Source organism: Schistocerca americana, chromosome 11 (genome assembly GCF_021461395.2).
Source record: "Schistocerca americana isolate TAMUIC-IGC-003095 chromosome 11, iqSchAmer2.1, whole genome shotgun sequence".
Taxonomy (NCBI): domain Eukaryota; kingdom Metazoa; phylum Arthropoda; class Insecta; order Orthoptera; family Acrididae; genus Schistocerca; species Schistocerca americana.
The window spans coordinates 41415951-41439430 of record NC_060129.1 but is presented as its reverse complement, the minus strand read 5'-3'; the positions used below and the strand labels follow the sequence as shown (position 1 = coordinate 41439430).

At 40.3% G+C, this 23480-nt stretch overlaps 1 protein-coding gene across 1 annotated transcript in view; it reads right to left on the bottom strand.

The window, feature by feature from the left end:
• Positions 1-23480, bottom strand: part of LOC124553726 — a 126215-nt gene that overhangs the window by 100345 nt on the left and 2390 nt on the right. The gene's annotated exons all lie outside the window — the stretch shown is intronic.

The window sequence follows — 23480 nt, the reverse complement described above, 5'->3', positions numbered from 1 at the left end:
CAAGACATGGTTGTATCAGGGCCTTGTAAAACTGCAGAATGGTAGCACACTCTGCATCGCAGCTGGTCTTACTCAGGCAGCGAATTGTACTGAGGTGCAGCAAGCACTTTCACTGACACTGGCGAAAATCGGGAATTCCCACTGACTGAGAAGCAGAGACCAGTCCTAAAAAGCGATATGTCCCTGCCACAGGGAGTAATTGGTCATCAAGATAAAGATCTGGTTGTGTATGAACCGTACGACATCAACAGAAGTCCGTGACATGAGTCTTGGCAGCTGAAAACCAAAACGCATGGGTGAGTGCCCATGACTGTGCCTTTCATATGAAGCCTTGCAGTCTACATTCAGTGACACACACACACACACACACACACACACACACACACACACACACACACACTCTCTCTCTCTCTCTCTCTCTCTCTCTCTCTCTCTCTCTCTCTCTCTCTCTCTCTTGTATGTGGTGGTGGTGGTGGTGGCGGCGGCAGTGGTGGTGGTGGTGGTGGAGGTGGAGTTGTGGGAAGCACCAACTCGAACCCAGAATATACAGTGTGACAGGAAATTCTGCATAAAAATTGGGAATGAGCCTGAGACCCCACTCAGGTAAGGTAGCAAGGCTATGGTATCACCTGTGGTGACATAGGCAATTTGTAGGTTGTAGAAAATTGCTATAAGGCATTGACATTGGGCAAACACTGTTTGGATTGCATATTGCAAGTGAACCAAATTAGCAGTAGGGGAACACCTTGGCAAAAATCACCCTGGGATGGAGCCAGAAGACCTTGAGACTCAAGGAGCAACATAGCCACCAGTTCACTTGCATTCAAGCAACTTACAGAGAACATTGGTGAAACTTATTCAATAACTGCCAATCTCTAGATGGTGCTTAACCAGTTTCAGCACTGTGACAATGATACTTTCTAATCATTGCAATGGGAACTGGCTGCAGTTCAGATGTAGTTAAAGATGGCAAGCATATGATGCTGACAATCCACTGATAGGTGCTTGATCATTTGGTTGTGGATGTGACCTGGCCCTGGGACTGCAACAGGGCAGAGTGCTAGGACAGTGATGAACTCCCACTCACTGACAGGAGCTTTATATATTTCCAGGTGGTACATAGTATAAGATAAATGCTTTTGCTCCACCCACTCAGTTTAATAAGTCACAGCTGCAAAATAATAACGCTAATTCTTTACAGACGAATGGAAAAACTGGTAGAAGCCGACCTCGAAGAAGATCAGTTTGGATTTCATAGAAATGTTGCAACACTGCAATACTGACCCTACGACTTATCTTAAAAAATAGATAAAGGAAAGGCAAACCTATGTTTCTAGCATTTGTAGACTTAGAGACCGCTTTTGACAATGTTGACTGGAATACTCTCTTTCAAATTCTAAAGGTGGCAGGGATAAAATACAGGGAGCGAAAGGCGGTTTACAATTTGTACAGAAACCAGATGGCAGTTATAAGAGTCGAGGGGCATGAAAGGGAAGCAATGGTTGGGAAGGGAGTGAGACAGGATTGTAGCCTCTCCCAGATGCTATTCAATCTGTATATTGGTATATTGAGCAAGCAGTAAAGGAAACAAAAGAAAAGTTCAGAGTAGGTATTAAAATCCATGGAGAAGAAATAAAAACTTTGAGGTTCACCGATGACATTGTAATTCTGTCAGAGACAGCAAAGGACTTGGAGGAGCAGTTGAACGGAATGGACGGTGTCTTGAAAGGAGGGTACAATATGAACAACAACAAAAGCAAAATGAGGATAATGGAATGTAGTAGAATTAGGTCGGGTGATGCTGAGGGAATTAGATTAGAAAATGAGACACTTAAAGTAGTAAAGGAGTTTTGAGATTTGGGGAGCAAAATAACTGATGATGGTCAAAGCAGAGAGGATATAAAATGTACACTGGCAATGGCAAGAAAAGCGTTTCTGAAGAAGAGAAATTTGTTAACATTGAGTATAGATTTAAGTGGCAGGAAGTCGTTTCTGAAAGTATTTGTATGGAATGTAGACATGTATGGAATTGAAACATGGACAATAAATAGTTTGGACAAGAAGAGAATAGAAGCTTTCGAAGTGTGGTGCTACAGAAGAATGCTGAAGATTAGGTGGGTAGATCATGTAACTAATGAGGAGGTATTGAATAGAATTGGGGAGAAGATGAGTTTGGGGCACAACTTGAGAATAAGAAGGGACCGGTTGGTAGGACGTGTTCTGAGGCATCATAGGATCACCAATTTAGCACCGCAGGGCAGCGTGGAGGGTAAAAATTGTAGAGGGAGACCAAGAGATGAATACACTAAGCAGATTCAGAAGGATGTAGGTTGCAGTAAGTACTGGGAGATGAAGAAGCTTGCATAGGATAGAGTAGCATGGAGAGCTGCATCAAACCAGTCTCAGGACTGAAGACCACCACCACAACAACAACAACAACAACAACAACAAACTGTTTGAGACCCTGAAAAACTGGTTTTAATCCTCAGATGCTGTGACCCTAGCATAATTCAGAGCAAAACATTCAGCAATGGCATCCGGATCTGGTGAGACAGTGCCATCAAAATTAATAGCAGATACACCTACTAGGGTCTGCTATAAATAGGGACGTCTGATATTAGGCCAAACCTGCGAAGGAGAGATACGAGGTCCGATGGTTGAAACATACTGATACCAGCATTCTTCTTTACGTCATTTTATCAGGTGGCATACCCAGGCATGAAGCCATTTAAAGTCAATGAAATGCTCCATCCATGGGTGCTGCTTACAGTGCTGGAGAGCCCACCTGCTATCTCTAATGGTCTCTGCAATTCCTGATGACCACCAAAGTACTCTCTACTGTCACAGCAAGCACAAGGAACAGGGGATTGCTAAATCAGCTGCCAAAGGAATGGCTGTGATTATATTCTGCACTGCCTTGTTGAGATCTTCATGCGGCAGTGTGTCAGGGCAGAAAGCAGAGGCAAAAGCAGTCCAGGCAGTAAATCTGAAAGCCCATCTGGGGAGTCATGTAGGGTAGTGATGCTGATGGAGGGACGAAGACTCTAAAGTGGTCATTACCACATGGTCATCATGGACTCCCCAGTGGATGGATGGGAAAAGACAAGGGCTGTAAATGGAAAGGTCAATGGCCCAGAAAGCCCTGTGCACCATGCTGAAGTGTGTGGGTGAACCAGTATTTAATAGGATAAGGCTGTTGTTCCAGTAAGTTTCCAGGGTCTTTACCATGGCAAGTGATTGTGGTCCCATCCCACGAAGTGTTATGGGCACTGAAATCACCAAGATTAAGAAAGACGTGGAGAGCTGAGAAGCCAATCCTAACTACGTCATGAGACACTTCACCGTCAGGAGGGAAGTAAACACTGCAGATGGTGCAACCCTGAAATGCCCTTACTGTAACAGCCACAGCCTCCAAAGGTGTATCAAGGAGCGAAAGTTCGCCACATAGTGTGCCCACAACATATCTGCAAACTCCATTCTGGTTTCCATTGTGTGGTTTGAATTGGAGCCTCAAGTCCCACTAAAATATTTGCCACAGCCACAGATGCTGAGCAGGTGGGATCTGCTGGCATGGGGGGCCACCGGAAGGTCCTGCTTCTTGGAGGCCTTCTTTTCTTGTCTCTCCTCTCTTAGAGGATTTTGATGATGGGGAGGGCTTCTCTGCTGGGGAGGAAGAGTCCCAAAGGTCCCATTCCTCACAAGAGTCTGAAGTTGGTTATTCATCTCAGGCTGGGAGGTTATCCAATTTACACTGTCAGATTTTTAAGTAGTTTTGATGGTCAGCTGGGTAATTGTCTTGTGGTTCTTTAAGCAAAGGAGAAATTCACACAGGAGAATTTCACATGGAACATGGATGCAAACATTCTCAGTACATGCATTATATTTGATTTTAAAACTGCTGAAACTCTACACTCCATGCAGTCTCATGTACCTGCATGCAGCCTACATCATTCACATGTTGACTCTTGCATGTGGAAGTACTGAATGCCAAGTTGTGCACATAAGAACATAAACTTCTCTACATTTACCCGAGTACGACGACAGATCAGCCCCACTCAGTCTAGCACTTAAAAGTGCTTGTGCGAGAGCACATACCATCCATAGGCTGCTAAATTATGTGTTTGGAGAGCTCAACAGGCCTCAGGATGCTACAGTTATTAGATCTTTGTAATAGTGAATTTATTTCCCTGTATGTTTAACTTTGTTGGTCTGTATTCAGCTGTAACTAAATAGCTACAAAGTTGCAGAGGAATAGATTTGTATGTGAAAGGAGGTATCTGTAAAGCTATACCCATATGCCTTAACAAATGTGATGCGTTTAGTGTTACCGATACTACACCCTAACCAATGTAACTTAATTTCCTGTTGAGACCAGGGGAAACCATCCTTGCAAGGAGGGAAAGGTTGATCATCAATAGGACCCTCAATGTCAGAGAGGTGACATTCTTAGCTGCCTTGTCAGGGAAGAAAAGAAATGTCAATACTACATATATGCCAGGGATTGCATCTGGGATTTGATGTAAATTCTATTGGCCAGCTATGACATGTGGCTTATGTGCAACAATTAATTCTGTGAGTTGGGATCAGAGGACTTCTTAGGCACACTTTTTGGCTGTTGGCTGAAGAGGGCAATGATGGCTACGTTTTATGCGAATGCAGGCTTTCTCGGCAAATCTCGATGATAAAATCTTCTCAGGTTGACAGCCGAGTCAATGTGTTGTTCTGCAGCAATGTTTCAGCAAGTTTCTTACTTGCCATCTTCAAGAAACTTGCTGAAATGTTGCTGGAGAACAACACATTGACTCGGCTGTCAACTTGAGAAGATTTTATCATGGCTACATTTGTTAGCAGGACAAAATAACATCTTTTGATTTGTAGAGTCATGCTGGGGATGACCTACCACATAATTTGGACCAGACCTGAAGTGTCAAATCAGACCCTTTGCCGATTTTGTAATCTCCCCTGCATATTTTGTGACGTATGTTACTCAGTGGTAAACAGTAGGGTCCCTATGTAAAGACCATGAGTATTTCAGATGTGTAATCTCACATTTACGAAATTGTACTGTGCAGATTCATGCAGTTTGTTGCACAGTTGTCCTTTGTTTCGTAAGGCCAACAACTGCTTGTCTAGGCCTAGAAAGATTCCAATGGTGGAATATCACACTGGCTGAGTTTGTGTCCCCATTGCTGTGGGTTCATACCGGCAAGCCAAATTATACCATATTGTGAAAAGTGTTTTTGCAGTCATAGCAGTTAAAACTGATTTGCAGTTATCCATTAGATAATGGTTATTTAAAATGAAGATTTAGCCAGTAAATTATTTGATCACTAATAATACCACAATTTAATCAGGATTGTTTCAGCAGCAGGTTACACATGAGCAGCTGAAACCAAAGGGGACTACACCAAAAATTTTTTGTTTTGAGCTATGCAACTCTGTTCACTTACAATGCACAGAAATTTGTTGTGGAGAAGTGGTATAACAGTAACTCCCATTGGAGCCACCTGAGAGATGTCTCACTCTCACCCCCGAGTGCATTTGCAGGAATAGTGGTGTAAGTCAAGCAGCAAGGCCACATGGTCTTCTTGTTTTGTGCTGGTTTACATGTGTATTTACACTCTAACATCAAAAAGCACTGTAGAAGTGTTAGTGACAATCAGCACTGTTTTCTTTCTTTAGATTCATAATATCCAGATTTATTAAAGCAGACATTGTCTTTATAAGGGAAGTTTGCACTCCATGTTGAAGTCTAGGTTAAAGCCTATATGCACAAAACAGTAATATCTCACATTAAATACATAATCCACAAAACTCATCCGTCTCAAAAATGCTGTGTGACCTGCAACCAAGGCAAAATGGAACAATATGATGACACTTGGCCCATACATTCCGACAACTGCAAATCTGGATCAGAAATCTGGATGATGAAATCGAGTGAGCAGACATGCTCCATTATACAACCTATTTCAACATCAGCATGGCAAGAATCACATAGAAATTTCAAAATTCAGGAACAACAGTTCATTTATAATCTGTCGATAAAAGAACAGCTGAACTACTACACAGACTCAGTAGGTAACATTCTAGGCATTACGAACAACAACGCAGTTATTTGAACTCGATATGTGAGAGAAAAGTGCATGATGGGATCATTAAGTATGCACTCACTTTTACATTTTGTGTGTTGTAAATGAACTGGAATTATGGAGATTAAAAGATCATATTCCTACTCAGGTATTCAAGTTCATGAAAACATTTATAAGAAGAGTACAACTCCTAATTTATACCACTTTACCTTTCACTTTCAGTAAATATGTGGGAGGATAAATCGTACTCCAAATTTCAGGAACTATAAAAAGGAATTTAGGGTACAAACAACTAAAATGTCTTTAGTACCTGTAATTATTATATTTCATTTGTACATTTCATCAAATGGATCATGAATTATTGTAAAGCATGAAATCACACTAAACAAACTACAAAACCTTTTGTTTCTCAGAACTGGGAGTTTGGGTCTCAGTGGCTCGTATGTAGCTTTCTGTATTTTAATTGCATTCCTTAAATGTTCTGTGTTCAAAAGGTGTAGTCTCACATTTTTGGGACTAAATTGCGTTTGCACAGTCTGCAGCGCAGCTGTCAATTCTTTTGAACAGCCAGCTACACAGATCAGTAATGCATCAGCCTCTACTGGTGCAACATCAGGAGGATAGCAAGTTCTTTCTGTCTGTACTTTTATAGCTGGTTCTTGAATCAGTAGTACTCAGATGGATATAATATGTGCATGCTGTATGGAGATACAGGAGGAGATGGGCTCAGTTTGTGAATAGCTGAAAATGCTTTTGGCCATGTTCAGCAGCTTTCAGGCTGCTGCTCCTCATAGTAGCAGTGACGGAGAATCTGGCTCGTCACATGGGACACCTCGGGTGTTGCTTACTTTGCCTATGGCTCTGCTACTAAGGCACCTTGCAGTATACCTAATGTGAATAAGCTGCACTCACCAAACAATGATAAGTGGGAGGTAACAGTTAGCTTTGTTTGAGACAGGAAGTGAATGCTGATGCTGGCCTCACCCATCCATCTTATGAGAGGACTGGCAGGTGCTGCTCCATCAGCGTCCAAACAGACACAAGGGGAGAGGGATTTGCTAGATGACCAGGAGCTCCAATGTCAGATGCATTATGGAGCTGCTTGCCCAAAAGGCATCCAGGACTGGAAATGAATCCAACATGTACTGAATACGTGAATACGTCTACTGGGGGGGGGGGGGGGGGGGTGGCTCATCCAAGATGTGAAGGATGCTGTCTCCTTGTGGCTATCAAGTTTACAGGGTGCAGCTGTCTGCAAGTTGTGCCTCATGTTGACACCAATCATGCCTGTCATTTGGGTTCTGATGCCATCCTCAGTTCATACAGGTAATGGGCACAAATGGAGGAGAGCCGTTAACCCATGTGTGGGGTGCAGGCAGTGCACACAATTTGCAGTGTCATTCCCAGAACTGATTGGGGTCCTTTGGTTTGGAGTGAGTGGATGTTCTTAACCAAAGGTTTCATCGATTCTGTGACTGTGGGACGACTTTACAGGACAGCGGTGCACTACACCAGCAAGCCGATACTCAGAGAGCAGAAGACTCACGGAGAGTTGATACATGTTTTTTTTACAATTGGCTGTCAAAATTTTAACAGTAAATTGTTTAAGTATACATAGTTCCTGAATTTAGTGCCCTCCAAGAAAATTACCATGGTCAAATTAGCCTTTGAACTGAAAGCTGGCTGCAATCCTACGTAGAAACCCTTGAAATATTTAGCAAGGCATGGAAGTACACTGAAAAGCCAGATTAGGCATCGCTGTGGTGGGAGTGTCACAAAAGTAATGGGAAGAGGAAGGAAAAGAATGAATATAGATGAAATTTGTGCAATACATGAAAGTACATGCTACTGGTGGCAACAAACTCCTCAAAGACTAGTGAAAATAAAATTCTCAGATTGAATAATATTTTTAGGTTGCAAACATGTTTCTATACTTCAAATACTTTTTGCCACAAGTAACTAGGGAATTATGGAAACATTCATTTTGATAATACATATTTTGTGTGTTAACTGTGACTGTTGGACACTACTTCATCACAAGAGAAAATATTTGTTTAGTTTACCTGTGGAAGTGGTGTGTACTTTGCACCTATCCATTTGCATCATTCCGTTATAATATATCTTACTGCTTGCATGTAATTTCAGGCATAAAGTAACAACTCACTCCATAGTAGAGGTGCTGAGACAGTGAAAGGCACATCAACAAGACTGATAACTTAGTTAGCTTTCACCCAGCTACTATTTCCGAACTATGACCTGATTTTACAGGCGGACTGCACATTGTGCCAGTTTTGTGAATAAGCAGAGCAAACAGTTCACATGACCTGTGATTATGGGATCCATTTCCATTCTTTCAGAGGAATTCATTTGTTTTTCAAAAAGAGCCATCATATAGAATTACAAAATCATTCATTAAGACGTTTGCATCAACTAGGTATGTCTGTTGTTTTGCACATAATTTCTGTGACTTTTCTTACAGATTGGAATCACCTTCATCTTTTTCTAAACACAAACTATTGTTCCATAAATGATCAGTTCTGATGCCACAGAGGGGTCAGTTCAACAACTTTTTTTGTATTGTATCTGGAAACTGTGCTTTTAGGTCATGTGGCCTTTCCTTTGTTCAGCAACTACTTCTGGTGTGTATTCCATATGTAATTTAAGATTACATAGCTGTTTAGTTTTTTAAAAAATATTATATGCCCCATGCTATTATTACCTAATCAGAATAATTCTGGACTTTATTGATAGTATTAGGTAACCCAACGGCTAACTGCAAGACTACAAATCCAAAGGTCTCTTTCATTAAGCTATAGGTACCTTGTAACTGGCTGAGAAAAATCAGTTCAGAGGTGGAAAGAGGGCAAAAGCATACCACAGCCTGTAGGTAGGTTGTGTGTGTGCGGTGGTGGTAGTGGTAGTGGTAGTGGTAGTAGTAGAAGTAGAAGATAACAGCAGTATTCAGAACCTCCAGGCTAATGACAGCTTACCACCACTTTAGTTTTATATATACTTTTTTTGACATTTCACAAAATGTATTCATCTCAGTGACAAAAGCAGATGACTTACCCTTGGCTCTTCGCATACTCCAGTTAACTACTTGTTAGCCTTACAAAGTAGTTTTCCAAACCTAGAAAGTACAAGAATGCATTCCACACCTCGATTAGTGTCTTTCTGGCAGCTGTGCACCTACATCTACATACGAACTCATATGCTCGTTCCATTTCATATCACTTTACAATGTTATGCCTAGATATTTAATAGACCATCTGTACACTACTAATGCTGTATTCTGACATTATGGGGTTGTGTCTCTTACTGCATTCACTTGCATTTTTCTATTTCTGAAGCAAGCTGACATTCATCACACCACATAAAAATGTTGTCCAAATCATCTTGTATCTCCTACAGACACTAAATGATGACTGCCCCTCATGCACCACATCATAATCATCAAACAGCCACAGACTGCTGCTCATCAGATCATTTTACATATAGAGAATAACAGCTGTCTTATAAAATATATCTATGTCACTTTTGGTGATACCCTTGTCTCTGATGACAACTCGCTGTCGAGGCCAAAATACTGGCCTCTGTTACTTGAGAAGTCTTCATGCCATTTACATACCTGGGAACCTATTCCATATGCTCATATCTCCGTTAACAGTACTGAGTGGAGCACTGCATTAAATTCTTTCCAGAAATCTAGGAATATGCAGTCTGCATGTTGGTATGCAATATATAATGTGACAAAACGTCAAGATGAGTATTGTTTCTATCTCAAGGAAATTTATGATATTCGATCTGAGAATATGTTCAGGAACTCTGGAGCAAATGGAGTGTTAAGGATATTTGCCTGTGATTTTGCAGATATATTCTTTTACCATTCTTAGATACAGATGTCACTTGGACTTCTTTCCAGCTGCCTGAGACTTTGTATGAGCTGAGAGATTTGCAATAAACGCAAGCTAAGTAAGGGGCCAATGCTCTAGAGTACTCTCTGGGGAGCTGATTTGTGATTCCATTCTGACATGGCAACTTTTTTTTCTCTTCTCTACACCACACAGCCCATTACTTTGTCCCCAATACGGTCAAATGGAAGTACATTTTTTATAATCTCCTGTACAAAATTTGAAACTTCAGCTTGCCTTTCGCATTCCTCCAGAGCCACACAAGACTGGTCAATGAGTGACTGGATAGAAGCTTAGTGATTTTATGTCTCATGTTCTAGCAAAATCTGTTGCTGAAGTATGATGGTGATAGCTGTATGCCACACACATCAATCTTTTTACAGACTCATTAATTTCTCACAATTTTTGCCCATCATCACTTGGCATACTTTTTACAATGAAGAGCGCAAGTCTGCTTCCTCACTATTTTCTGAATTTTGTTATTAAATAACAGTGTGTATTTTCTGTCTGCAATCTAGTTACTTGCCACAAACTTGTTCAGAGTGTGATTTACAGACCATTTACCATTTACCCACATTCCTCTATGTGCATCATATTTGACCTAAATGATATCTGCTCATTGTCCAAGTTCGATGCCAACAACTGCTTATCTGCTCTTTCTTGCAAAGCTATACTCCTAACCTTCTTGAACAATTCATTAGCTATAGTACCCATCGTGGCTGCACTGATATCATGACCACTAATCCATCTCCATACTAATACTGTCTATTATGTCAAGACTGTTCATAGCTACAAGGTCTAAAATATTTCAATTATGCATGTGCTGTCAAACTAGTTGACCAAGTCAGTTTTCAGAATACTGTTTAAAATACTTCACATGAGTGCTTGTGCATACCACGTGCAATGTATGCACAGACATCTTAGTCTACACTCAGATTAAAATTATCATCTTTCTGCACTACTGAGTGTAGATATTCATTGAATGATTCTGTAACTAGAACAGTAGTATTACATGGTGAATAAAAACATCCAATGCTTGAGTTCATCATAGTTCAACTCTTGGACTTGGCACCAATTTTCATGTCACTTTGTATGCATATATTTTAGACTTCTTACTTGTATTTATAATGTAAGGAAGCAATTTTACAAACACACATGGTAAAACTATTTCACCCGCTCAAAGACAATACTTAAATCCATACAAGATAAAGCATTAAAAAATATTTTACTTTGCCCGTTTCCTAGTTTCCGACCAGGTGCTCACTATAATCATATGAGGCTTCCACTGTTACCCTAAAGCAAAAATGTGACTGCTAATGTGAGTACACGTTTGTCAACCACCTCATTATTTCCACCACAACTCAACAATGCTTAATACCATTGAGTCACATAAATTCTAAAACTACCTCTTTATTTGCACTTTTCTCCAACTCCTCTTTTACATTCATCCTGCACGGGTAAACCTGAGTCTATGGTAATAATAACAATCTGTAATGAGTGCATTTAAGCCGTCACAGTATTATATAAATATTACATACATATTGTATAAAAGTATCAGATATATAAAGACTAACTATCATACTTCTTAAGAATTAATTAGTAGTTCTGGGTACAAGTCCTCTTGTGAGTTAGAAATTCTGAGCAACAAATTCACCATGGTATATTTCAATGGGAGGCAACAAAAAATTTTACAACTGATTAATGACAACACCTTTGATAATTCATTATGTTCTTGCACAATAGCCTTCTACTTGTGCTATTATTTTCTGTCATATTTTCTAGTTTAATAATCTTCACATGTAAATAATGATAGTGCATTCAAATAACACACATATGACCTGAAAAACTAAAATCGACATTGCTCATATCAAGTAAAGGAACACAGTATACTCTATCTGTGTAGGAAAGCATGACCTGGACTGTCCTGTGGCACATCACTCATCCTACTTTCAAGACCAGAGTCATAAGACATCTAGAATAGTCCAATCAAAACTTCATTTTTCACCAAACACTTATTTCTTATAACAAATGATTAATACACACATATGCCTTTAACACTCTCATTTACTTAGCACTCAAATTACTTTTCTAACATCAAACAATTCCATGTTAAACAATTCATCAAATTAGCTTTACCTCCAAACTAAACATAACACAAATAATTCAACAGACAGTTATCTTATATTCCCTTCTATACCTTTTTCCAAACTTGTCGAAAACTTTGACAAACAAAGGAAAAAAAAAGCCTTCAGGTCAGGAAGATACAATTCCCACAAACTAACAGTTTTAGTGACTCACCTTGCACCATTACCGCAGAATCACCATGAAACTCATGTATTACTCACATGCTCCCTTTATTTGGTAACATGTTAGTATCAATTATTTTCTAAGGTGCATCAATGAGATCAAGTTAATGCAGAAAAGTCAGGGTACCTGGATTAAGAAATTGTAGCTATCAATAAAAACATGATTTACTAATTACAGAAAAAAATGAAATATTACTTTGGGAATAAGTCAAATGTGCGAACATATTGAATATGATGAGGATACTAAGATATTTTATCTTCAGAAATGGATAATAAGAAACGTAAGTCACTATTAAGTTCTCATTTTACATACTCTTTACAGGTGTTTGTTTCAATGGTCTGCCAGAAAATAAAAATAATAAACTCTTATGTCTTGGTTCTTATGAGGTGACAAGGACAGCACACAATAATGCTGATTCACAGGTTGCAATGAAAGGAAGAAGGCATTAGTAAAGACATAAATGAACAGTTTACAGTTCTGATGTGAGACAGAAAATAACATCCACTTCTGGTAGAATGACAATGTCTTTCCCTGTAGCTGATCAAATGTCTCACTGTTGTCCAACTTTGTTGTTGTCTGACCAAAGTCCTACAAAGTGGTACAGCTGGTGGACAGGTTCCTGTCCACCTCTGTTGGGTGCAGGCTAATTCCTGTCTTTGTTGGAGTCCTGGACCACACTGGATTGACATCCTGTCAGTGATCTGGGTGGTGCTAAGAACTGCTGCTGAAGGTGCTAATGATGAGCAACAAGGAACAGCTGGTGTTGAGCCCAAAGCATGAGTGCTGTCAGCTAGTGGTTATGCAGCATTGTGAGTAATCTGGCAAAAAGATTTCCATGAGGTGTCACATGACATGTGAACACATGCTGCATGGCATGCAGATGAAATGTAGTGCTGTAATCATAGCACCAGTTATCTGCGTGCACTGTTGGTGGGTGACACTGGTGCCTCTTGTGAGCCAGCTCGAGTCTGGTATGTACACAGAGCAATGTCCCACTGTTCATAAGCACGTCTGGCTTTGGTGAAGGTTGCCTAGGGTTAGGGCAACCTGCTTGCCACATGTTTTCCATAGTAGTATTCCCCAAAACGAGTTGCCAGACATTACATAAACTAAAAATTGAAAATAATCTTACACTTCACACACACAGAGAATCGCTTTGTTTATTTGCATGAAGACCTGTTTCATTCATTGGCGTGGTATTGGCATGTATACATGCCTGTGCTACAGCAGCATAGTGTTTGGTGATCATCATAGACAGAAGCGAATGGAGGTTAACATTCCCCCCCGTCAACCTGCACTGGCAGCATGGCTTATTCCGTGGTGACCCCATCCCATGCATGTGCTGAGCCATGTCTAGTGGTAATTCCTGTAGTTGGCTGCAAATGTAGGGAAAGAATAGACTCATCCCATGTCCACACAGAGTTGATGTGTAATGTCTGGCATAGCTTGTTGCATTGGAGGAGGGGATAGCCCTGGTTCACACCTACACCATGTTTATTATTTATTCTCCCTTGTGCTGTATCACTTTCCCCACACAAAGTCCTTTTTCGAACTAGCACTGCTGGATTCCTAATCTTTATTTCATTACAAACATAATTTTCAAAGTCATTCATATTTGTTAAGTTTTTATCAAGTATTACTAGGTTCTGTCTGATATTACCATATAACAAGGTTTGAAGTATGTCTTTTTCTTCTTTATTTTGGTCCTTCTCACACTGTAAAACATGTTGCATCCTCATGTTCTTGAGATGATCAGGGATCTTTTGTTTTGTTCTGCTTCACTTTTCTCTTCTTTCATCACCACACATTCTCTCCAGCATTTTGATCCACTCACTGATGTCAACATTGTTCACTGTTTCCCTTCTGAGATTTTTCTCCTGGGAATTCCATGTCAAATTCTTGGTAGCTTTCTACTGTCATTCCTAAATGATTGCACCTCACAACCATGTCTTCCCTTATCTTCTTTGTAACTAAACTGAAATCTTCTTCTGTTCAAGCAATCCATTAGCCTCCTCTAAATTTTGCTAAAAAATGTGACATCATAGACTAAGCCTTTTGGGTAGAACTTATCATTCTTGAGAGTCTTGATATGTCAAACGCTCTTTTCATCACTTTCCTGTATGGTTTCTTCAATACTGTGTTTGTTCTTGGCAATTTCATACTTTATAGTCTCTATTCAGTTATAGAGTCCATCGTATTTCCTGCATTTCCACTACAGCCTTCTCTATTTTGGAGAAACCACTATGCACTGCTAACACATTTTATTCCTTAACTAAATATGTGCTCACCTGGAGTAACCTTCCTACATTTCCAATTGTTTCAGTCTGGTTTTGCAGAGCTGCTTCCAATTCAGAAATTCTTTACTGACTGTTTGCTCTTAATTCTTTGCCTTTGGTTCCATGTTGTTCTGTCTTACTGACTACTGACAATTCCCTTAATCTCTTCTGTCTGCATTTTAAAATTCTTGAACTTCTTCCTTCTCCTTTAGGTATTGTACTTTTCAATCTTCCGCTTCTTACCTGATGAACCTGCCATTCTTCCTTCTCCTTTAGCTATTGTGCCTTCTGATCATCACCTTACCTGATCAGCCAGTGATTCTTATTTCACCTAGGGTCTTTCACCTTCACCTTATTGAACCCATTTATGCTTTAATTTTATTTTGTGGTTCCTGTTTGATACTAGACACATTTGGCTTTTCTTGATCTTTGTACGACCCTGAGAAAGGTGTACATAACATTATCTTCCACACTGAATTCACTAGTGTCTAAAACCCAGAGTCAGATTTGCCCCTTTGTTTCATTTTGCCGCTATTGTGGTCATTTATCTTCCCATTAAATACTTCTCTTGTTTCAGCCAGAATGAATAATTTTTGGCATTACAAGCTAAACAATCACCATTTGACTTCAGTTAATATCCAACATACATTTCCAGCACCAGCAGTTCTAATCTTCACATGATGCTTCAATCAAAAATAAAAACATTACTCATAAAAATTCTACAGCAACAATGCTGGGAAAAATTACAATATTGCTTCTTGTTACACATCTTGTTACTGGGGCATAGTGTAGTGTGTCCTGCAATTCTGAAAATGACTCCATAGTGTTCTTGTGACTCATGTAACTATTGAACATATAAAGAAATTTCAATTTCTCACTTCACAGTTCCTTCACACTTCAGTCTGCTTATGTGTTTCGCAACACTGGCTCCTACTGGTCAAACAATGTGTACTCTATCACCTACTATCAGCGAATCATGTTAAACTCTTCACAATCACTTAATTTTAATACTATGATTTCAATTTATTCTCTCCTGCATTCTTCCTCATCCAAGATAATCCTGTCACTGCCCCTGTGCAGGGGATCAGGTACACTGAACTACTATGCATTATGCCACTCATTACTGCTTTTACTATTTGAATCATAAAACTTTTAGAAGCCAATAGTTACATAAAAAACTTTTATTTCACTGAACACTTATTTCTGATAAAATTCATCATCATCATCATCATTTAAGACTGATTATGCCTTTCAGCGTTCAGTCTGGAGCATAGCCCCTTTATAAAATTCCTTCATGATCCTCTATTCAGTGCTAACATTGGTGCCTCTTCTGATGTTAAACCTATTACTTCAAAATCATTCTTAATCGAATCCAGGTACCTTCTCCTTGGTCTGCCCCGACTCCTCCTACCCTCTACTGCTGAACCCATGAGTCTCTTGGGTAACCTTGCTTCTCCCATGCGTGTAACATGACCCCACCATCTAAGCCTGTTCGCCCTGACTGATACATCTATAGAGTTCATTCCCAGTTTTTCTTTGATTTCCTCATTGTGGACACCCTCCTGCCATTGTTCCCATCAACTAGTACCTGCAATCAACCTAGCTACTTTCATATCCATAACCTCAACCTTATTGATAAGGTAACCTGAATCCACCCAGCTTTCACTCCCATACAGCAAAGTTGGTCGAAAGATTGAACGGTGCACAGATAACTTAGTCTTGTTACTGACTTCCTTCTTGCAGAAGAGAGTAGATCGTAGCTGAGTGCTCACTGCATTAGCTTTGCTACACCTCGCTTCCAGTTCTTTCACTATGTTGCCATCCTGTGAGAATATGCATCCTAAGTACTTGAAACCGTCCACCAGTTCTAACTTTGTTCCTCTTATTTGGCACTCAATCCGTTTATATTTCTTTCCCACTGACATTACTTTCGTTTTGGAGATGCTAATCTTCATACCATAGTCCTTACATTTCTGATCTAGCTCTGAAATATTACTCTGCAAACTTTCAATCGAATCTGCCATCACAACTAAGTCATCCGCAGATGCAAGACTGCTTATTTTGTGTTCACATATCTTAATCTCACACAGCCAGTCTATTGTTTTCAACATATGATCCATAAATAATATGAACAACAGTGGAGACAGGTTGGAGCCTTGTCTTACCCCTGAAACTACTCTGAACCATGAACTCAATTTACCATCAACTCTAACAGCTGCCTGACTATCCATATAAAGACCTTTAATTGCTTGCAAAAGTTTGCCTCCTATTCCATAATCTCTTAGAACAGACAATAACTTCCTCCTAGGAACCCGGTCATATGCTTTTTCTAGATCTATAAAGCATAGATACAATTCCCTGTTCCACTCATAACACTTTTCCATTATTTGCCGTAAGCTAAAGATCTGGTCCTGACAACCTCTAAGAGGCCTAAACCCACACTGATTTTCATCCAATTGGTCCTCAACTAATACTCACACTTTCCTTTCAACAATACCTGAGAAGATTTTACCCACAACGCTGATTAAAGAGATACCTCTGTGGTTGTTACAATCTTTTCTGTTTCCATGTTTAAAGATTGGTGTGATTACTGCTTTGGTCCAGTCTGGTGGAACCTGTCCCAACTCCCAGGCCATTTCAATTATCCTGTGTAGCCATTTAAGACCTGACATTCCACTGTATTTGATGCGTTCCGACTTAATTTCATCCACCCCAGCTGCTTTATTGCACTGCAATCTATTGACCATTTTCTCCACTTCCTCAAATGTGATGCTATTTCCATCATCATTCCTATCCTGTTCGACCTCAAAATTTGAAACATTACTGATCATATTTTCACCTACATTGAGCAACTCTTCAAAATATTCCCTCCATCTGCCCAAGGCATCCACAGGATTCACCAGCAGTTTTCCTGACCTGTCCAAAATACTCGTCATTTCCTTCTTACCTCCCTTTTGAAGACTGCTAATTACACTCCAGAATGGTTTTCCAGCAGCTTGACCCATAGTCTCCAACCTGTTTCCAAAGTCTTCCCAAGATTTGTTCTTGGATGCTGCAATTATCTGTTTGGCTTTGTTTCTTTCTTCAACATAACTCTCTCTGTCTACCTGAGTTCTAGTGTGTAGCCATTTTTGATACGCCTTCTTTTTCCTTTTACAGGCTGCCTTAACTGTGTCATTCCACCAAGCTGTTTGCTTCATCCTACTTTTACACACTACTGTTCCAAGACATTCTTTAGCCACTTCTAGTACTGTGTCCCTGTACCTTGTCCATTCCTTTTCCAATGACTGTAATTGACTACATTCAACTAACTGGTACCTTTCTGAGATCGCTGTTATGTACTTGTGCCTGATTTCCTTATCCTGAAGTTTCTCCACTCTTATCCTCCTACATATGGACCTGACCTCCTGCACTTTCGGCCTCACAATCCCAATTTCACTGCAGATTAAATAATGATCAGTGTCATCAAAGAATCCCCTGAATACACGTGTGTCCCTCACAGCCTTCCTGAATTCCTGATCTGTTATTATATAGTCAATGACAGATCTGGTTCCCCTGCCTTCCCAAGTATACCAGTGAATGTTCTTATGTTTAAAAAAGGAGTTTGTGATTACTAAGCCCAAACTGGCACAGAAATCCAAGAGTTGTTTCCCATTCCTGTTGGCCTCCATATCCTCTCCAAATTTACCCATAATCTTTTCATACCCTTCTGTTCGATTTCCAATCCTGGCGTTAAGATCACCCATGAGCAGAACACTGTCCTTGTCCTTTACTCTAACAACTACGTCACTGAGTGCATCATAAAAACTATCCATCTTATCTTGATCTGTCCCTTCACAATGCGAATATACTGACACAATCCTAATTTTCTTGCTAGGCACTGTCAAATCTATCCACATCAGTCGTTCGTTTACATACCTTATTACAACTACGCTGGGTTCCATTTCTTTCCTGATGTAAAGCCCTACACCCCATTCTGCTATTCCTGCTTTGACTCCTGACAGGTAAACCTTGTATTCTCCCACTTCCTCTTCTTTCTCACCCCTTACCCGAATGTCACTAACAGCTAAAACGTCCAGCCCCATCTTACTTGCAGCCTCTGCCAGCTCTACCTTCTTCCCAGAGTAGCCCCCATTGGTATTACTAGCTCCCCATCTCATTACCATTTATTTGCCAAGTCGTATCTCAGGAGCCCCTGGTTTGTTAGATAGAGGTGGGACTCCATCACCTCCAAAGGTCCGAGGCATTTTGCTCTGATTGTTGCCAGCATCATATTTATAGTACCAGGGAAGCAGGTTGCTAGCCTTACTTGCCCCACGTCCCATTGGGTTTTACCCCTAACGGTTGAGAGACTAACCGGTGGATTTGGTAGTCTTTGCCGTATGAGCACAAAGGTGACCATGACTCAGAATATGTCCGAGATGCCCAGCCTTATTCCAAAGTAACTGGTACCCCGACTGTCGGGACCACTTACTTAGCCACTCATACGTTGCCCGTGGTTCATGAACTAGGGCATGACTACAGGAACCCACACCATGAACCACTCTGATAAAATTATTAAAAAAAAACACACAGAAATACTACCTCGTCACACCATTCACTATTACTCTAACTTCATGGATTCTTTTTGGTTGGGCAAGAACATTTGCAACAGTAAGAAGAAAGAGCATAGGCTAAAAGTTAAAACCAACCTTTTACTATGGATCAGAACTATGGGTTTCACATGCTGATCTCAAAAGAAGCAAAGTTCTCAAAACATTATTTATGAAGGAGAACCAGAATATCAAGACTGAGAAGACTTGCAATGCTGAAGTAAGTATTGGAATGAGGACAAATGAAACAGTGATAGCATAGAAAGAAAATGAGATGGACATTTGTTTAAAATCTTAACAATGGTGGCCAAAGGACAGTTTTTGATTGGAAATCACCTTTCTGACAGGAACATAGTAGGCCACTTAACTCTTAGAAAGACTGTATCACTGAAATAATGAGCCATCATGGTGTATGCAAGGAGGATGCCTTGGACAGAGATGCTTGCAGGAAAGATCAAGAATACAGCAAAATGTTGTTATTAATTGATCTTTGTATTAATTAACTGCATAAATAATACTAATACACTAGTACTATCACAACAGAACAGTTTTCTTTCAATGACAGGAACTGCCATACACTGATCAGTCAGAACATTATGACCACCTTCATAAAAGCTGGTAGGTCCACCTTTGGCACAGATAACAATGGTGACACATTGCACCATGGAAGCAGTGAGGCCTTGGTAGGCTGCTGGAGGGAGTTGGCACCACATGTGCATAAATGGGTTACCTAATTCCCACAATTCTGGGGAGTGGGGAGGGGGGGGGGGGCAAAGAGCTCTGACACCACTTTCAATCACACCCCATGTTCAGATTTGGTGAGTTGGGGTGCCAGCACATCAACTGGAAGTCACCACTGTTTTCCTTGAGCCACTGTATCACACTCTTGGCCTTGCGACATGGCGCATTTCCTTGTCGAAAAATGTTACTGCAAATGGTAAACATGATCATAATGAAGAATGTACATGGTCAGCAACTAGTTCATGATACTCCTTGGCCAACATGGTGTCTTGCAAGAGCTCTACTGGCCCCATGGATGCCCACATGAATGTTCCCCAGAGCATAATGGAGCCACTGCCAGCTTGTCTGTTCAACAGTACAGGTGTTCCCCTGGAAGATGACAGATATGCACCCTCCCATCAGTATGATGAAGATATCAGTATTCATCAGACCATGCAATCTTTGTCACTGTGCCAATGTCTAGTGTCAATGGTCACATGCCGATTTCAGTCACAACTTCAAAAACATGGCCTTAACATTGGTGCATGTATGGGTTGTCCGCTGCACAGACTCATCGTTAGGAGTGTGTTTAAACACACTTGTACTCTGCCCAGCACTGAAGTCTGATGTTAGTTGTGCCACAGTTCACTGCCTATCCTGTTTTACTAGTTTGCCCAGCTACGACATTCAACATCTGTCGTGAGGGATGGCTGCCCAACCCTACAATGTCTGGACATGATTTTGCCTTGGCTTCACCACATGCTGAAAGACACCAAAGCTATTCTCAAACACCTGACAAGTCATGCAGTTTCCGAATTGCTCACACCTGTCCCCAGTCAAACTCAGATAGTATGTTCACCTTCCCCATCCTACACACAGATAGCACACACCCTGATACTACATGCACCATGCATGTGACTAGCAGTCATTCCTCACCAGCTGACGATGCTATCACCTAGACAGGTTTATATCAATAGTAGACTGCTGGTCATCATGATCTGGCTCATCAGTGTGTATGCATTCAGTATTATGACTTCCAAATGGATGCTGGCCAAAGCCAAGCAAACCATGTGACAACTTTGGAGAGAATGGTCAAATCCCTCTGTTTATTGCAAGCATGTACTGGAAAGTAACATCTCCAAAATTTTTATACTGTTCCCAGTATCAGTTGAAGTATTACTAGTCTCACATACTCTGTCTACTTTCCCACTTTGCTGAAACAATATGCAATCCTCAGCTACTAGAGGACTGAATTACAGTGTGTAACATGGGGGTGTGTCACTTAACCATGTCACCACATGAGAAAACCCTTAGAAAGCACAGAACACAAATTCAATAGTTCATACACACATGGAGCACTCTCTCCTTCAGCATGACAATGCTAGACCATACACAAATTTTCTGGGACTTGCAACAGCCCGACACCTTGCATTCATTATTATCGATCATTCTCCATACAGTGCTGGCTTGCCCTACCAATTTTCATCTGTTCCTAAAACATAACGAACATCTTCAGGCACTATATTTTGATAGTGGTGAATTGGTGTGAGCTGAGATGAGGCTGTGGGCCTGCCAACAAAGTAAAACATTCTACAGTGACAGCAGCAACTAATTGGTGTCATTGGAAGAAAGATGTCCATCATCAGGATGACAATGTTGATAAGTAAATATATAAAAATGAAGAATAAAGACATAGAATGTTAATAAAGTTTGTTTTAGTTGAAAAGCCTTAATAATTTTCACATAAATTCGGAGGCATTACTTCTCAGCATGTCCTCGTGCCCAAAACTTACACCTACCACACATTAAGTTTTAATTATTTACATAAGGAAGGTGGCTTTCAGTTCATAATTCCTACACACATCTCTAAAGGTCATAGGAAAGTTCAGTCAATCAACTAACATGGCACACAAAGGAAGACAAGACTTCATGTGAGTAAAAGTTACATTCTGGGCACCCCCTGCATTTTTCAATGAACAATTGACTGTGCTACTGGTGAATTAGTAACCACAACCGTTATTTGGCTTTCGTATTTGTTGGTTTTACCAGCTCTCAACCATGTTATCACATTTCAACCTAACCTAGTCCTTGAGCTGCACTGGAAATCAGTCTACCACCACTACCACTACCAAGATTTCAAAGAGTGCAAGGATGGTGTAAGACCACACTTTAACCTTTATGTGGCCTTTCAATAGTTTTGAGGTTCAGGTCCAAGGTTAATGAGTGTCCACATTCCAATTGGCCTAAAATAGACCACACCACAAGAATTTTAGTTATACTCATGACATGCCATTTGTTGGCTTTGACAAGTCTCAAACAGTTGCATTTCAAATTAACCAACATTTGAGGGTCTGCTACAGATCACTACACAGTGGTGTAGGGAAATAAGCCCCCCCCCCCCCCCCCCAAAATCCTAAATCTGCATTCTGTGCTTTCACAAAAGCACAACTGACTTAATGGTCATAGGATCACTGATTCCTCTTGTGGTGAATACCTCTATTCACCAGGATTAGCCCCTTCACTCACTTCAAAATAAGAAAAAAGGCGATCTGCAATACAAGGAAAATTGGAGTAACCCAGAATTTGTTAGCGGCTACAGCACAATGTTTGCTGTGATTGGCAGCGGTAATTCAGGCTTGGCCCCTATTGGTATCTTACACAATCATAGCTCTAAACACTCCCTGACTAAAACTCCCAAGATATGGTGTCTGTATAATACCGAATCATCATTACGTTCAGCGTCACAGTCAAAGCCTGAACTAAGTTGGTTCTAACCACCCTATTACTATGTTTACTAAAATTTAGTATATTTAGTTACTTCCCTATAATTCTCCTACAGGGATGGCTTAGGATTACTGTTCTGATACTGCTGGTCAAGTTGATCACAAAATTTTCACTCAGTTTGTACAAACTATAATGAAGCATTCACATATATTGAAATGCAAATGCTGCATTAATGCTATCCTAATACTTCTGCAGTTGTGCCCAGCTGCTCAAGACAGATAGCACTCATTTATATTCAAAGGCAAATGCTGCTTTAATGCTATCACAATACACCAGCAGTTGCACATAAGATGGATGCCGAAGCAAACAGATTTGTTGAGTGTCGATAGTTCACAGGCAGTTTGTGCGGTAAGGTCTGGGCCCTCAACTCTGGTTGGCAGATTGTAAAACTACTAAAGGCAACCAGTGAGTTAGTTTGCCTGCTGATAGCTGAATAAATCCAAATGGTGGTGATGCATCAAATTTCAAGTGTCTTGTGCATGTAAGATTATTTACACCAATAACTAACATCACTGCAATTTTACGAACAATACATACAGCAATCTGTAGTAAATGTAGGAAGTGGTTATGAACAAACATGTCAATATTTAATGTGCAACCCCATGGCTTTGTCAAAACTTTGCTGCGACATACAAATTCATTCCACACCTACAGATTGTGTATCAATTTATGTCTCTGTCTGAAATGAAACGTTACTGGTGTCAGTCCTACTTTCACTTTGTTTACCTATTCAGTCAACACCTAATGCCAATACAAAACATACTTCTGAGGCTTGTGACCACACAAATGTCATTAAAAATC